The following is a 16,648-nucleotide window of genomic DNA, read 5'->3' on the forward strand; positions in this document are numbered from 1 at the left end:
ATGATTGACCCTTGGGGGACCCCTGCTTTTGTGAGGTAGGGTTCGTACGAGAAGGGGGGCGAGTGGATGATATTAGATCTTTTTTGAAGATAGGAAGTAATCCAGTCGAGAGCAATCCCTTGTATGCCGGCTTTGTGGAGTCTTTGAGTTAGGGTGTCATTTTCAACCATATCAAAGGCAGCTGAGAGGTCCAAGAGAAGTAGTGCAGCAACTCCATTGCGGTCGACTGTGTTTTGAAGATCATCCAGATTGCTATGAGTGCCGATTCAGTGCTTCTTCCTGGGCGGAATCCAGTTTGGAAGTCTGAAAGTAAAGAATTGTCTTCAATGAATTGTGACATCTGGGCAATGCTGCTCTTTCTATCAATTTGCCCAGGAAAGGTCCATTTGTGATTGGTCTGTAGTTGTTGGGGTCTTGCGGGTCTAGGTTTGTTTTCTTTAATAAAGGTCGTATGTACGCCTTTTTCAGGTCTGCAGGAAAAGTTCCTGAAGTTAAAGAGTTGTTGATGATTCTTCTCACAGGTGTGGCAGCAGAGGTAGATAGAAGAATGTTCTTGAAGACTTGTGGTGGGCAAGGGTCAGAAGGGCAACCAGAAGGTCTGCTTGCTTTGACCAAATCCATAAATTCATCCTCGGTTATTTGTTTGAAGGACTGTAGAGGTTGGGTTGGTTTATTCTTAAAGGGTATTTTAGGAAAGGGGTTGGTGCTGATGGTTTTCTTCTGTTTTAAATAGGAGTCCAATGTGTCTGCTTTGGTTGTGTAGTGATTAGCCAATTTGTTTGTGAAATCTTGTGTAGTGGGATGACTTCCTTCCATGCATGTAGGTTTTCGAAATTCATTGAGAATTTTATAAAATTCCTTGGTTGTAGATTGAGCATTTTGAATTCTGTCTGAGTAGTATCTTTTTTTAGCTTTTTTGATTGATGATTTGTATTTCCTGTTAAGTTTGTGTAGCTGCAGTTTGTCTTGACTGTTGTTTGTTTTGAGCCAGGTCCGCTGCAACTTTCTGATTTGTTGCTTTATCTTTTTAAGTTCTGCGTTTCTCCAAGGTGTTGGTTTTCTTTTGTTGTGTTTAGTTTTTCTGAGTGGTATTAGGATATCAAAAGCTTCCTGTAGCCACTCATAAAGTTTTGGCACAGAATTAATTCTATCTAGATCTGTGTTTGCTGTTAGTTGTGTTTCTTAGTGATCCAAATTGAGTTTGCTCCATGGTCGATAGGTGTATGTATGTAAGTAGTTGTGGGGTGTGTTGATTTGTGGAGTTGTATGTCGGAAAGTTATCATATGGTGGTCTGACCAAGTGATTGGCGTGATGCTATGAATAGTAACTAGTTCAGGCTTAACAAAAATGACATCTTGGATGTGACCAGCGATGTGTGTGGGATTGTGTACAATCTGATGTAGGTTCAATGCGAGTAGGCCAGTGGTGATAGCTTTAGGATGGGGCATATTGGGTTTGTCAAACCAAATGTTTAGATCCCCAAGAATGCATAGATTGGAGTATAGTGTAATAAGGTTTGAGACTGTGTCTAGAAAAGCATCTGGGAATGTGGAGTTGTTAGGTGGAGGTCTGTAAAGGAGAAGAAAGTTACAGGAGGAAGTTGGAGGAGGGTGGCATCTGGTAAGGAGGGCTTCACAACCTTGTATGGAGATGTAGTCTGTTTTACTGAGGTTCATTGCCTGTTTGAATATATTAGCTAGTCCACCTCCTCTCTTGCCTATATGGTTTTGAGTGATGGTTTGATAGCCCGGAGGAACGGCTTCGTGCAACACTGGTGCCATGTCATCTCCCAACCAGGATTCAGTTTTGAATAGTAAGTCAGGTTGTGTGTCTGTGAGCAGGTCGTAGATGTGGTGCTTGTTTTTTGAGAGTGATCGAGCATTTATGAGCTGGCAGTTTAGAAAAGGTGTGTTAGTGGTAGTGTTGTTTTGTTTAGGAGAAGGGTAAGTAGTATAATGTGAGCTTGAAGCAGGAGTGTTGCTAGTTGTGATAACTGTTTGAGGCTCACAATAGTCTTGCTTTTCAATATAGTGTTCCTCTTCCAGCAGGTTAAGGAGGCATTTTGTTGGGTCTGTGTGTGTGGGTGGTGGACTTGGTGGCTGAGAGAGCCATGATAAGTGTACTGTTTTTTGTAGGGTAGTTTTATTATGTAACAGACAAGGGGATGCGAGGTTGCTATGAGTGGCATGTTTTTTATTTTGTTTGCGTTTGTTTAGTGGGGATGGAGTATGGGTTAGGGGTAGTGGAGGAGCATGTGGATCATGATGTAAGGCTCTAAATTGTGCAATGGAGGAGAGGCGAGTGAATGAAAGTTGCTGGGTTGGGGTGCTTGTGGTAGGTGTTTGTGAAGAGTGAGAAAGTAGGGGTGGAGATAGTCTGGAATTTGTATTCTTTCTGTAGTCCTGAGGGTGGGAGTGGGTATGACGATAAGTGTAATGTAAGTTTGTGTTGCTTTGATGTGCTGATGATTGTGGTCGGTATTGTTTTTGTGGAATAGTGAGAGGGGATATTGGTGTAGTTGTTTTTGGTGAGGGATTTGTATGTGAGTTAGTGCTGGTAAGTGGATTTGAGTGTTAGATGGGGTGTTGATGTGTTTTGGAGATGAATGTACGAGGTGTGTAAGATTGATGGATATGTTTCAGGGGAGTTAGTGTTAGTTGCGATGACTGGAAGAGGTAATATGTGTGGTGGAGTGAAATATGGGGATTGTATGGTTGTGTGTAATTGGTGAAGAGAGGGGAAGAGTGTTTGTAGATGGTGTGTTTGAAGGCACGGTTTGGGCATTGTTATGATGACAGGTGGTCTGTGTGGAGCAAACAGCAGATAGTGTTGTTGGTTAGTATGAGCAGAGAGTGTGTATCTGGAAGGCTGAGAGAAATGTATGCTTTAGTTTTGTATTGTGTGGGTGATGGCAGGTTGTGTTAGTGGGAATGGACAGAGTAGTGTTGGCTGTGAGAATGCAGGTGTTTGACTGTAGTAGTTGTGGGGTATATGTGTATATGTGTTGTATATAGGGTATTGTGTTGGGTGATGGGGCAATGCAATTTGTCTGTGGTCAGTTTGTGATGCATGAGGTGGATGCCTTTGTAGAATATGTGTTTGCATGTTGAGGGATGTGTAGGGGCTGGAACCATTCCTGGTCAAATGAGAATTAGGCAGCATTTCTGGCCCTAGTCCCCAGTCCCTACCTGTCCCGAATAGGACCAAACAGGCAGCTGCCCTTGTCCTCTCCGCCAAACAGGCAGCTACCCTTGTCCTCTCCGCCCTTTGCCTCGACGCCCCAGCTGAGACGCCCTAAGTCCTAGCCTTTTATAGCCCTACTGGCCAATAAGAAGATGGTCCTAACCCTAGCCAATCCAATTTCAAGCCCTGATTCAAACAACTAATGGGAGACCCAGCCCTAATCACCAATCATAGCCCTATTCCTGACCACCAATCACAGCCCCTGCCCTAACACCAGCAACCAATCAGAATCCCAGCCCTATCCACCAATCATAGCCCTAGAAGCAACAGCCAATCAGAATCTCAGCCCTATCCACCAATCACAGCCCTAGAACCAACAGCCAATCAGAATCTCAGCCCTATCCACCAATCACAGCCCTAGAACCAACAGCCAATAAGAATCTCAGCCCTATCCACCAATCACAGCCCTAGAACCAACAGCCAATCAGAATATCAGCCCTAGAATCAACAGCCAATCAGATTCCCAGCCCTATTCACCAATCATAACTGCAGCCCTGGCACCAGCAACCAATGAAAGACCATCTCCCAACAACCTATCACAACAACATATGCAACAACCAATAGGAATTTATATAAGTAGCAAGTTAACTGAAGTCCAGTCCCTGTGGTTGGGGGAAAGGCAACTGCTGCTCTATTCCGAATCTCCTTGGATACAGACAGGCTGAATCCACACTTCCAAGCTAGCACAGTCTACTTTCCAGGTAAGGGAGAGATTGTTTAAGAAACAAACACTGCAATAGTGCTGGGCGCGCACTTTAAAATCGGGCTTTGTTTTAAAGGCAAAAATACAGGGGGCAGACAGTTTTAAGCATCATTTAAATCACAGAAACAGATTAAAACAGTCTCCTAAAAACACACTCTGCAAGATGTATGTAGCCTTTTTACTTAGAAGAGAAAAAAAGGGGGGGTGCCACAAACTAGCAAGGCACTTTACACAGTCACGGCAAAAACGAATAAAAAAAAAAATCACCACTTTAAAAGAGGCCAGGCTGTCTGAAACACAGAGAGTCCACAGTAAAACAGACACAGGTAGCTGAAACAAACACTTTTGAACACATAGGGGGTCATTCCTACCCTGGCGGTCATAGACCGCCAGGGTAGGTGACGGAGGAAGCACCGCCAACAGGCTGGCGGTGCTTCCGGGGGCATTCTGACCGCGACGGTAAAGCTGCGGTCAGAAACAGGAAACCGGCGGTGTCCCGCCGGTTTCCCGCTGCCCCAGTGAATCCTCCATGGCCGCGCTGCTTACAGCGCCGCCATGGGGATTCCGACCCCCTTACCGCCATCCTGTTCCTGGCGGTTTTCACCGCCAGGAACAGGATGGCGGTAACGGGTGTCCTGGGGCCCCTGGGGGCCCCTGCAGTGCCCATGCCACTGGCATGGGCACTGCAGGGGCCCCCTAACAGGGCCCCACATTGATTTTCAGTGTCTGCTTGGCAGACACTGAAAATCGCGACGGGTGCAACTGCACCCGTCGTACCCCTTCCACTCCGCCGGCTCCATTCGGACCCGGCATCCTCGTGGAAGGGGGTTTCCCGCTGGGTGGGCGGGCGGCCTTCTGGCGGTCGCCCGCCAGCCCAGCGGGAAACTCAGAATGACCGCCGCGGTCTTCTGACCGCGGTACGGTCTTCTGGCGGGGGAACATTGGCGGGCGGCCTCCGCCGCCCGCCAAAGTTGGAATGACCCCCATAATACTATTTACCCAGACAAATCTCAGGGCTCCTTACCTAGGTCTTTTTGCAGTCCTTGAACACTGGGCTGTATCAGGACACAGTGGAGATGCACAGAGGCTCACAAAATGGAGGTGGCTGTCTTGGGATTCCCTCCACAAACTTAAGGGGCACGAGCAGGTGGGGGGTCTCAGGTGCAGCAGGGACTCAGGGAGCCAATCAGCTGAGTCCAGTCCCTGTGGTCAGGGGGAAAGGCAACTGCTGCTCTATTCGGAATCTCCTTGGATACAGACAGGCTGAATCCACACTTCCAAGCTAGCAGAGTCTACTCTGCAGGTAAGGGAGAGATTGTTTAAGAAACAAACACTGCAATAGTGCTGGGCACGCACTCTAAAATCTGGCTTTTTTTAAACGCAAAAATACAGGGGGGGCAGACAGTTTTAAGCACAATTTAAATCACAGAAACAGATTAAAACAGTCTCCTAAAAACACACTCTGCAAGATGTATGTAGCCTTTTTATTTAGAAGGGGAAAATGGGGGGGATGGAGAGGGGGGGGGGTCCACAAACTAGCAAGGCAATTCACACAGTCACGGCAAAAAGGAATTAAAAAAAAAAAAACACCACTTTAAAAGAGGCCAGGCTGTCTGAAACACAGAGAGTCCACAGTAAAACAGACACAGGTACCTGAAACAAACACTTTTGAACAAATAATACTATTTACCCAGACAAATCTCAGGGCTCCTTACCTAGGTCTTTTTGCAATCCTTGAACACTGGGCTGCATCAGGACACAGGGGAAATGCACAGAGGCTCACAAAATGGAGGATATGAGCCAGGGATCTATACATTATGGTGAGGGGAAAATAGTTGCTCACTGAAATTACTGCTTCCCTCCTGTAGTGTAGCTTGCCTTACTGATTTAGCATTGCACAGTTCCTAGACTCTTTTTCAGTTCTCAAAATGTTCCCCGATTTTGTTCTTGTCACATGCAAGGGAACTGTCTTTACACTATTGTTGTGCGGCCCTGGTTACTTTTACTTACCATTTGGACGTGGGTCACAAAATGCTATTAAATGAGCTGATTGTTGGGTGTGGGGTGTAAATAAGACTTGCATTCATGTTTAAAAATTCTTAGGAAACATTTTACATCTACAAACATGGAATTAAAGAGTCTGAAAAGATCAAGCGACCGTGTTCCTTTCAACTTTGACATGAATGCTGCTATAGGTTATTAGAAAACCTCTTTATCGCCCGAGTTACACACGTCTATCCAATTTAACACAAGGCACAGAAACATGTCACATACATTCAGACTCTGGCCGTTGACTAACACCGCCTTGTTCATGTATGGAGGCAAACACTCATGCACTGAATGCATCAGGGAGCAGATTGAATGAGAGAAAACAGTATTCTTCCTTCCTAATACTATTTAGTTGTGACGTCCTATCCTCTATCATCTTTTGAATGTCGTATTTTTTGTGAGGTTATCAACATTTTTATTGCTCCCTTGTGTCATTAGTTTGGCTTTCAGGTGCTATAGGCTGGTGTGTGTGTGTTTTGCTGAATGGTTTGGTTTTCTTTTTCATGGGCCTGGAATCTGGATTCCACTGTATTGCTGTGTCTAGTATGCTGTCTTAGTGAGGCATCTCGATTTTTGTTGTTGGTACAGTGGTGTTGCTGCCACTTACTCCAAATTTTGCATAGGTATTTCATACGCAAGGAAGAGGCACACCACATTTAGGCCCTCATTATGACATTGGAGGTAAATCCCACTTACCGCCACGCTGATGGGCCGCCAACTTACTGCTGCGGCGGCGGGAATCCGTTCACCATATTATGACACACGCACACCAATCTGACATAATTCAGCCACAGACACAAATCCGCCAGCCCAAAGGTCAGTGATAAAGTGGCGGTATCAGAACCCACACCGTTACGCCAACAGAACAATGCTGACCACATTATGACCCAAGAATCACCACTGCGGACATTCAACTGCGGTAAACCATTGGGGGTACATACCGCCGGGCTCAGAATGGACACCCACACACAAAACAACACTACACTGGACAATTCAAATAACACACACCTGACACCCATACACACACCATACCCACACACTCACACCACTATAAAACACACACCCACAGTACCCACAACCCTTTACGACTACAAAGCATTGCCAACAGAGAGACACCAAGACCACTGACACAACTAGTGCTACACACTACTCAAACCTACACACCACTCACACACTCCACATCACACACCCAACACATTACCCAACACATCCTCACCAACACACCTCACAGAACACCCATGGCACCACAAAGACACCCCTGTTTCACAGAGGAGGATCTAAGGGTCATGGTGGAGGAAATCGTCAGGGTATAGCCACAGCTATTTGGAGCACTGGTGCAGCAGATATCAATAGCCAGGAAGATGTAGCTATGGAAGAGAATCATGGACAGGGTCAATGCCGTGGGACAGCACCCTAGAACTAAGGATGACATCAGGAAGAGGAGGAACGACCTACGGGGGAAGGTACGTTCCATTGCAGCAAGACACCAGCTTGCTATACAGAGGAATGGCGGTGGACCCCCACCTCCTCCCTAATACAAGAGGTATTGGCACATACTGGACAAATCACACTGACCCAATACATGTTTACAGAATGCAAACTACTATTGTAGCTCCTTTGTTCAGGTTGTGACCAGCTCCTCATTCTTGTGTCCCTTAGATTCCTACCACTGTGGATGAACAGGAAATGGAGACATACCCCCATGTACAGACCCCTGGAGGACTTGGCAACACTGGAGGACAGGAACATTATCCTCACCAATAGACTTGACAGGGCCACAATCACACAGCTGTGTGTCCAATTGGAGCGTCACCTGATATCGGCTATCCGTCACCCCACTGGGATCCCTCCTCTTGTGCAAGTGCTATCAGTACTCCATTTCCTGGCAACTGGTTCTTTCCAAGTGACAGTGGGCTTGGCAGCAAGAATGTCACAGCCAATGTTCTCAAACATGCTGACAAGAGTGTTGTCTGCCCTGATAAAACACATGTGCAGCCACATTGTTTTCCCCCCGGTTGAGGATTTGGCCACAGTGAAGGCCGGGTTTTATGCAATGGGACATATCCCCAACATAATTGGGGCGATTGATGGAACACATATCGCATTTGTCCCCGCCCGCCAGAATGAACAGGTGGACCAGGACATCTCCCATGTCAATGCTAAGTATCCTGGGTCAGTGCATGATGCCTTTGTCCTGAGGAATAGCAGCATCCCAAATGTGATGGGCCAACTACAGAGGCACAGGGTGTGGCTAGTAGGTGAGCCCTGGTTCCCTTCCAGTATATGTTGGTGTATGGTGTGGGCCATATAGGATAGTGTGTGGCTAAATGTTGTCCCTCAATATTTGCAGGTGACTCTGGTTACCCAAACCTATCATGGCTGCTGACCCCTGTGAGGAATGCCAGGACAAGGGCAGAGAACATTATAATGAGGCACTTGGGTGAACCAGAAGGATAATTGAAATATCCTTTGGCCTCCTGAATGTCAGGTTCCGGTGCCTCCATCTAACAGGTGGATCCCTGTGCTACTCACCCAAGAAGGTCTGCCAGATAGTAGTGGCATGCTGCATGTTGCATAACCTGGCCCTCAGACGCCATGTCCCTTTTCTGCAGGAGAAGGAGACTTGAGATGCATGTGTGCCAGTAGTAGATCCTGTGGACAGTGAGGATGAGGAGGCAGAGGATGGGGATGAGGACAACAGAACATCTGTGATCCGTCAATACATCCAATGACACACAGGTAAGACAGTGTAACTTTACATTTCAATGACTTTGGTTGTTATCTGTGTGGCAAAGGCATGCTGATATTTCCCACTTCTATGCCCACTTACTGTACCCTCTGGCAATTCATTTTGCAGATGTTGGTGACCTGACATATACTTCTGGTGTGATCACTCCAGCCAGCTACAGGTCATTAATCTATGCTCATTCTATGTACAGTTAATTTGCAATGGTTGTCCCTGTTTCAATCAATACATATTTGAAATACATGACATACTCGAAATCGAATTTGATCCAAGGGTGTTTATTGAAGTGCTAACATATGGGGGAAAGTACAATGGGATAGGGTGGTGATGGAGGAAAGTCCAGGGTATTGTTCCAGTCTGTTTGTGGCACAGGTGTAGTGTCCATGGGGACCTAGGAAGGGGAGCAATGGCAGTTCAAGGTGGACAGCGTGACTGAGTGGGACACAAGGGTGACAATCAGGAGAGTCTCATTTCCTGGTGGGGGTCTTGGCAAGTGTCTGTGGCTTCTGTCTGGATTGCAGGGAACGTTTGCGGAGTGGTTCACCTTCTGCCGGGGGAGCGGTGCTCGTGACCTGTGAGTCCTGTGGCGGGGCCTCCTGGCCACTAGCGGAGATGGAAGGCTGTTCAGATGTCTGACTAGTGGCAGGGGCCCGCTGTTCTGAGACTGCCTCCCTCATAATGTTGGCCATGTCTGCCAGCACCCCTACTATGGAGATCAGGGTGTTGTTGATGGCCTGCAAGTCCTCCCTGATCCCCTGGTACTGTCCCTCCTGCAGCCGCCTGTTCTCCTGCACGTTGTCCAGGATCTGGCCCATCGTGTCCTGGGAATGTTGGTAGACTCCCAGGATCTCGGAGAGTGCCTCCTGGACAGTCGGTTCCCTGGGCCGGTCCTCCCCCTGGCGCACAGCAGTCCTCCCAGTGTCCCTGGTGGCCGGTGCCTCTGTCCCCTGAACCCTGTGCCAACTGACCCCAGGTCCCTGTTTGTCTTGGGGCGAGGTGTGGCCTGGGGTCCCTGTAGAGGTGGACACACTGCTGATTGATGTGTCCTAGGGACAGAGGTGTCGGTACGCTGGGTGGGTGCTGTGGTGGTGTTTTCTGATGGGGGAGGCACTGTGGTGGTGTGTGACTGGGCCTGGGTAACTGGCTGTCCAGTGGTCCCTGATGGGCCAGGTAGGTCATCCAGATCCTAAAGACCAGAGTTGCTGTCATCACTGTGGGCCTCTTCAGTTGGGGAACTGGATAGTGCTGGCACCTCCTCTCCGCTGTAGATGACAGGAGCGGCATTATTCCACAGGCCTGCCCCCCCCCTGAAATGGCATCCGCCTGTCCAGTGTGGAGGGACAGATGGAAATGAGGTAATTCCGCTGATGTTGTGCACCGTTGCGGGAGGCGGTTGGGAACCGCAGTGCAACTCCTCTTTGGTTAACATTGGGCCCTATGGGGTACAGTGGCCAATGGTGATCCACGCCGGTGGTGATGGTATGCACCACCGCGGACGTGACTGCCATTTTCTATCATATTCCTCACTTGCTACCTGACCTTCCATAGGAGAGGATCTCCACTGCATCTGCTGCTGTGACCTGTGTCTGAAACCTACCATTGCCAGTGTGACTGGGGAAAGGGCCCCAGCCTTCACTTTGGAGGAGTTGGAGAGACTGGTGGATGGGTCCTACCCCAGTACTGACCATTGTATGGGCCTCCAGACCAACAGGTAAGTACACTGAGGGCATGATGCATGTGGGAAGGATGCATGGAGTGTTGTGTGTGAAGGCCTCGTGTAAGGGGGTGGGTAGATGACCTCTTGGCGGCGTACAGTTTGCGTGCTGAGCTATGTGTGTGCCAATGGTGATGGAAACGGGTATGGTGGGCCCTATGTGTAACAGGCTGGACTCGTTGTCTAATGGTATTTCCCTGTGTGTATTGCCTCTGCAGGTCAGCGCCCATCAAAAGAAAGGGATGTGGCGTGCCATCGCCAAGGAGGTTCGGACCCTGGGGGTCTATGGCAGGCGGAGCACCCACTGTCGCAAATGGTGGGAGGACCTGAGACACTAGGAAAGAAAGACAGCGGAAGCCCAGCTGGGGATGGCTTTCCAACAAGGAAGGGGTGCCGTCGAACCCTGACTCCCCTGATGGCCCGCATCCTAGTGGTGGCTGTAGGAGGCTGGACTGGCTTGTAGTGAGTACCAAGGGGTACTTGCACCTTGCACCAGGCCCAGTTATCCCTTATTAGTGTATAGGGTGTCTAGCAGCTTAGGCTGATAGATAATGGTAGCTTAGCAGAGCAGCTTAGGCTGAACTAGGAGACGTGTGAAGCTACTACAGTACCACTTAGTGTCATATGCACAATATCATAAGAAAACACAATACACAGTTATACTAAAAATAAAGGTACTTTATTTTTATGACAATATGCCAAAGTATCTTAGAGTGTACCCTCAGTGAGAGGATAGGAAATATACACAAGATATATATACACAATAGCAAAAATATGCAGTATAGTCTTAGAAAACAGTGCAAACAATGTATAGTTACAATAGGATGCAATGGGGAAACATAGGGATAGGGGCAACACAAACCATATACTCCAAAAGTGGAATGCGAACCACGAATGGACCCCAAACCTATGTGACCTTGTAGAGGGTCGCTGGGACTATTAGAAAATAGTGAGAGTTAGAAAAATAACCCTCCCCAAGACCCTGAAAAGTGAGTGCAAAGTGCACTAAAGTTCCCCTAAGGACAAAGAAGTCGTGTTAGAGGAATAATGCAGGAAAGACACAAACCAGCAATGCAACAACTGTGGATTTCCAATCTAGGGTACCTGTGGAACAAGGGGACCAAGTCCAAAAGTCACAAGCAAGTCGGAGATGGGCAGATGCCCAGGAAATGCCAGCTACGGGTGCAAAGAAGCTTCAACTGGACAGAAGAAGCTGAGGTTTCTGCAGGAACGAAAAGGGCTAGAGACTTTCCCTTTGGTGGACGGATCCCTCTCGCCGTGGAGAGTCGTGCAGAAGTATTTTCACGCCGAAAGAACGCCAACAAGCCTTGCTAGCTGCAAATCGTGCGTTTGGCGTTTTTGGACACTGCTGGAGCCCAGGAGGGACCAGGAGGTCGCAAATTGGACCTGAAGAGAGAGGGGACGTAGAGCAAGACAAAGAGCCCTCACTGAAGCAGGTAGCACCCGGAGAAGTGTCAGAAACAGGCACTACAAGGATGCGTGAAACGGTGCTCGCCGAAGTTGCACAAAGGAGTCCCACGTCGCCGGAGACCAACTTAGAAAGTCGTGCAATGCAGGTTAGAGTGCCGTGGACCCAGGCTTGGCTGTGCACGAAGGATTTCCGCCGGAAGTGCACAGGGGCCGGAGTAGCTGCAAAGTCGCGGTTCCCAGCAATGCAGCCCAGCGAGGCGAGGCAAGGACTTACCTCCACCAAACTTGGGCTGAAGAGTCACTGGACTGTGGGGGTCACTTGGACAGAGTCGCTGGATTCGAGGGACCTCGCTCGTCGTGCTGAGAGGAGACCCAAGGGACCGGTAATGCAGCTTTTTGGTGCCTGCGGTTGCAGGGGGAAGATTCCATCGACCCACAGGAGATTTCTTCGGAGCTTCGGGTGCAGAGAGGAGGCAGGCTACCCCCACAGCATGCACAAGCAGGAAAACAGTCGAGAAGGCGGCAGGATCAGCGTTACAGAGTTGCAGTAGTCGTCTTTGCTACTATGTTGCAGGTTTGCAGGCTTCCAGCGCGGTCAGCGGTCGATTCCTTATCAGAAGGTGAAGAGAGAGATGCAGAGGAACTCGGCTGAGCTCATGCATTCGTTATCTGAAGTTTCCCCAGAGACAGAGACCCTAAATAGCCAGAAAAGAGGGTTTGGCTACCTAGGAGAGAGGATAGGCTAGCAACACCTGAAGGAGCCTATCACAAGGAGTCTCTGACGTCACCTGGTGGCACTGGCCACTCAGAGCAGTCCAGTGTGCCAGCAGCACCTCTGTTTCCAAGATGGCAGAGGTCTGGAGCACACTGGAGGAGCTCTGGACACCTCCCAGGGGAGGTGCAGGTCAGGGGAGTGGTCACTCCCCTTTCCTTTGTCCAGTTTCGCGCCAGAGCAGGGGCTAAGGGGTCCCTGAACCGGTGTAGACTGGCTTATGCAGAATTGGGCACATCTGTGCCCAACAAAGCATTTCCAGAGGCTGGGGGAGGCTACTCCTCCCCTGCCTTCACACCATTTTCCAAAGGGAGAGAGTGTCACACCCTCTCTCAGAGGAAGTTCTTTGTTCTGCCATCCTGGGCCAGGCCTGGCTGGACCCCAGGAGGGCAGCTGCCTGTCTGAGGGGTTGGCAGCAGCAGCAGCTGCAGTGAAACCCCAGGAAGGGCAGTTTGGCAGTACCAGGGTCTGTGCTACAGACCACTGGGATCATGGGATTGTGCCAACTATGCCAGGATGGCATAGAGGGGGCAATTCCATGATCATAGACATGTTACATGGCCATATTCGGAGTTACCATTGTGAAGCTACATATAGGTAGTGACCTATATGTAGTACACGCGTGTAATGGTGTCCCCGCACTCACAAAGTTCAGGGAATTGGCTCTGAACAATGTGGGGGCACCTTGGCTAGTGCCAGGGTGCCCTCACACTAAGTAACTTTGCACCTAACCTTTACCAGGTAAAGGTTAGACATATAGGTGACTTATAAGTTACTTAAGTGCAGTGTAAAATGGCTGTGAAATAACGTGGACGTTATTTCACTCAGGCTGCAGTGGCAGGCCTGTGTAAGAATTGTCAGAGCTCCCTATGGGTGGCAAAAGAAATGCTGCAGCCCATAGGGATCTCCTGGAACCCCAATACCCTGGGTACCTCAGTACCATATACTAGGGAATTATAAGGGTGTTCCAGTAAGCCAATGTAAATTGGTAAAAATGGTCACTAGCCTGTTAGTGACAATTTGGAAATAAATGAGAGAGCATAACCACTGAGGTTCTGATTAGCAGAGCCTCAGTGAGACAGTTAGTCACTACACAGGTAACACATTCAGGCACACTTATGAGCACTGGGGCCCTGGGTTACCAGGGTCCCAGTGACACATACAACTAAAACAACATATATACAGTGAAAAATGGGGGTAACATGCCAGGCAAGATGGTACTTTCCTACACAACCCCCCCCAAACGAAGGACAATAAGACTAGCCATGACCTGATGAGTCTTCATTGTCTAAGTGGAAATATCTGGAGAGTCCATCTGCATTGGAGTGGCTACTCCCAGGTCTATGTTCCACTGTATAGTCCATTCCCTGTAGGGATATGGACCACCTCAACAATTTAGGATTTTCACCTTTCATTTGTTTTAGCCAAAGTAGAGGTTTGTGGTCTGTCTGAACAATGAAGTGAGTGCCAAACAGGTATGGCCTCAACTTCTTCAGAGCCCAGACCACAGCAAATGCCTCCCTCTCAATGGCAGACCAACGCTTTTCTCTAGGGGTCAACCTCCTACTAATAAAAGCAACAGGTTGATCCTGGCCCTCAGAATTAAGTTGTGATAGGACTGCCCCTACTCCTAATTCAGATGCATCAGTTTGGACATAGAATTTTTTAGAGTAACAAGGGCTTTTCAGGACAGGTGCAGAGCACATGGCCTGCTTCAGCTCCTCAAAAGCTTTCTGACAGTTTGCTGTCCATAATACCTTTTTAGGCATTTTCTTGGATGTGAGGTCATTAAGAGGGGCTGCAATGGAGCCATAGTTCTTAATGAACCTCCTGTAATACCCAGTGAGGCCTAGGAAGGCTCTCACCTGAGTCTGAGTGGTAGGGGGAACCCAATCAATAATTGTTTGGATTTTCCCCTGAAGTGGTGCAATCTGTTCCCCACCAACAAGGTGTCCCAGATAAACCACCTTACCCTGCCCTATCTGGCACTTTGAAGCCTTGATAGTGAGGCCTGCCTTTTGCAGGGCCTCCAAAACTTTCCATAGGTGGACCAGGTGATCATCCCAGCTGGAGCTAAAGACAGCTATATCGTCCAAATATGCTGCACTGAAAGCTTCCAGCCCTTGCAGGACTGTGTTCACCAACCTCTGAAAAGTGGCAGGTGCATTTTTCAAACCAAAAGGCATTACAGTAAACTGGTAATGTCCCCCAATGGTAGAAAATGCAGTCTTAGGTTTAGCATCTTCTGACTATTTGATCTGCCAATACCCTGCAGTCAAATCAAAAGTGCTTAGATACTTGGCAGATGCCAGTGTATCTATAAGCTCATCTGCCCTGGGTATAGGGTGAGCATCAGTTTTGGTTACCAAGTTGAGACCTCTATAATCTACACAAAACCGCATTTCTTTCTTTCCATCTTTAGAATTGGGTTTTGGTACCAGTTCCACAGGAGAAGCCCATGGACTGTCAGAGTGCTCAACCACTCCTAGTTCCAACATTTTCTGAACTTCTTGCTTTATGCAGTCCCTGACATGGTCAGGCTGCCTATAGATCTTACTTTTGACAGGTAAACTGTCTCCAGTATCTATAGTGTGCTCACACCAAGAAGTGGTGCCTGGCACAGTAGAGAAGAGTTCTGAAAATTGTCCTAGGAGATTTATGCAATTGTCTTTCTGCTCAGCAGTAAGACAATCAGCCAAAACTACACCTTCCACAAGAGCATCTTGATCTGTGGAAGAGAAGAGATCAGGTAGAGGATCACTGTCTTCTTCCTGTCCCTCATCTGTTGCCATGAGCAGGGTGAGATCAGCCCTGTCATAGTAGGGTTTCAGGCGGTTGACATGGAGCACCCTAAGGGGACTCCTGGCAGTGCCTAAGTCAACCAAGTAGGTGACTTCACCCTTCTTTTCAACAATTGTGTGGGGTCCACTCCACTTATCTTGGAGTGCTCTTGGGGCCACAGGCTCCAAGACCCACACTTTCTGCCCTGGTTGGTACTGAACCAAAACAGCCTTCTGATCATGCCATTGCTTCTGGAGCTCTTGGCTGGCCTGAAGGTTTTTACTGGCCTTTTTCATGTACTCAGCCATCCTTGATCTGAGGCCAAGTACATAATCCACAATATCCTGCTTAGGAGCTTTTAAAGGTTGTTCCCAACCCTCCTTTACAAGTGTGAGTGGACCCCTAACAGGGTGTCCAAAAAGAAGTTCAAAGGGGCTGAAGCCCACTCCTTTCTGGGGTACCTCCCTGTAGGCAAAAAGGAGGCATGGTAGAAGGATATCCCATCTCCTGCGGAGTTTTTCAGGGAGACCCATAATCATGCCTTTGAGAGTTTTATTAAATCTCTCCACCAGTCCATTTGTTTGTGGATGATAGGGTGTTGTGAACTTGTACGTTACACCACACTCCTTCCACATGGCCTTTAAGTATGCAGACATGAAATTGCTTCCTCTGTCTGATACTACTTCCTTTGGGAAGCCCACCCTGGAAAATATTCCCAGGAGGGCCTTTGCCACTGCAGGAGCTGTAGTGGTCCTTAAAGGAATTGCTTCAGGATATCTTGTGGCATGGTCCACTACCACTAAGATAAACCTATTGCCTGAAGCAGTAGGAGGGTCAAGGGGGCCAACTATGTCAACCCCTACCCTTTCAAAGGGAACCCCAACCACAGGCAGTGGGATAAGGGGTGCCTTTGGGGTGCCACCTGTCTTGCCACTGGCTTGACAGGTTTCACAGGACTTACAAAATTCCTTTGTGTCCTCAGACATCCTAGGCCAATGAAACAATGGAACCAATCTGTCCCAAGTTTTCATTTGACCCAGGTGCCCAGCTAGGGGAATGTCATGTGCCAGTGTTAGGAGGAACTTTCTGTACTCCTGAGGAATCACTAATCTCCTGGCAGCTCCAGGTTTAGGATCCCTATGCTCAGTGTACCAGAGGTTGTCCTCCCAGTAAACCCTGTGAGAGTCACTGACATCCCCATTAGCCTG

This window comes from Pleurodeles waltl, chromosome 10 (genome assembly GCF_031143425.1).
Source record: "Pleurodeles waltl isolate 20211129_DDA chromosome 10, aPleWal1.hap1.20221129, whole genome shotgun sequence".
In the NCBI taxonomy this organism is placed as follows: Eukaryota; Metazoa; Chordata; class Amphibia; order Caudata; family Salamandridae; genus Pleurodeles; species Pleurodeles waltl.